Source organism: Octopus bimaculoides, chromosome 3, assembly GCF_001194135.2.
Source record: "Octopus bimaculoides isolate UCB-OBI-ISO-001 chromosome 3, ASM119413v2, whole genome shotgun sequence".
NCBI lineage: Eukaryota > Metazoa > Mollusca > Cephalopoda > Octopoda > Octopodidae > Octopus > Octopus bimaculoides.
In genome coordinates, this window is record NC_068983.1 from 47,725,385 (window position 1) to 47,726,366 (window position 982).

Sequence of the window (982 nt, forward strand, 5' to 3'; positions counted from 1 at the left end):
ACACACACACACACACACACATACACACACACGCGCGCACACACACACACACACACACATATGGACAAACGAAAGAAGGTTACCAATTTATTGGAAGTCACATGTATGAATCAAAAGAGTTTGACATTTTAGTTTCTTGTTTTGTACTTTACCAGATGTAATAACATGTCGTGAACTTTTCCAGGTGTAATAACTTGTCCTGTACTTTTCCAGATTTATAATCTCAAGAATATTATTTCTCTTGCTCGCATCTTTCCATGTAATATGTATATATATATATAGTCTTTAATTCTCTTACTTGTTTCAGTCATCTTGACTGAGACCGTGCTGGAGCAACGCCTTTTAGTCGAAGAAATCGACCCTTGGACTTATTCTTTGTAACCCTGGTATTTATTCTATCGGTATCTTTTGCCGAACCACTAAGTTATGGGGACATAGACACACCAAGATCGCTGGTCAAGCGATAGCGGAGAGACAAACACAAACACAAATACACAAATATATACATGTAAAAGGATAAAAGAACATATATACATTCACACACACACACACATGTATATATATATATATACACACACAACAAAGAATATAAGGATGTAGCCTTATTAATCATTAAAAGATCATCTCACGTTGTTGCTGAAACTTAATTCACTATCAACGCTCACTGAACAGACATATATGTAAGGGCATTCCAGCAAGAGCGTCCGTTCCCCGGTGCACATGGAGGCATTTCTTCATATAATTAAACGACAAACAAAAAGAATATGTTTGGGGTTTCGTTCATATACCAAAGACGGTGCAAAATATTGTTCTTGTCGTATAATATCTTCTGTTCGGAGCTCCTCTTTTAATTCTACATAAACACTATCAATAAGAATGCTTTAATTAGATTTAAGGCGTTTTATGTATCGAAATAGCCAAAATTTTGTATGTATATTTTTCGTATCGTCTACCTCGGACTACTATATATATATATATATAT

The 982-nt window shown here is 34.9% G+C and overlaps 1 long non-coding RNA gene across 2 annotated transcripts in view; it reads right to left on the minus strand.

The window, feature by feature from the left end:
* LOC106869889 (uncharacterized) overlaps nt 1–982 on the minus strand; it is an 8,508-nt gene that overhangs the window by 5,552 nt on the left and 1,974 nt on the right. The gene's annotated exons all lie outside the window — the stretch shown is intronic.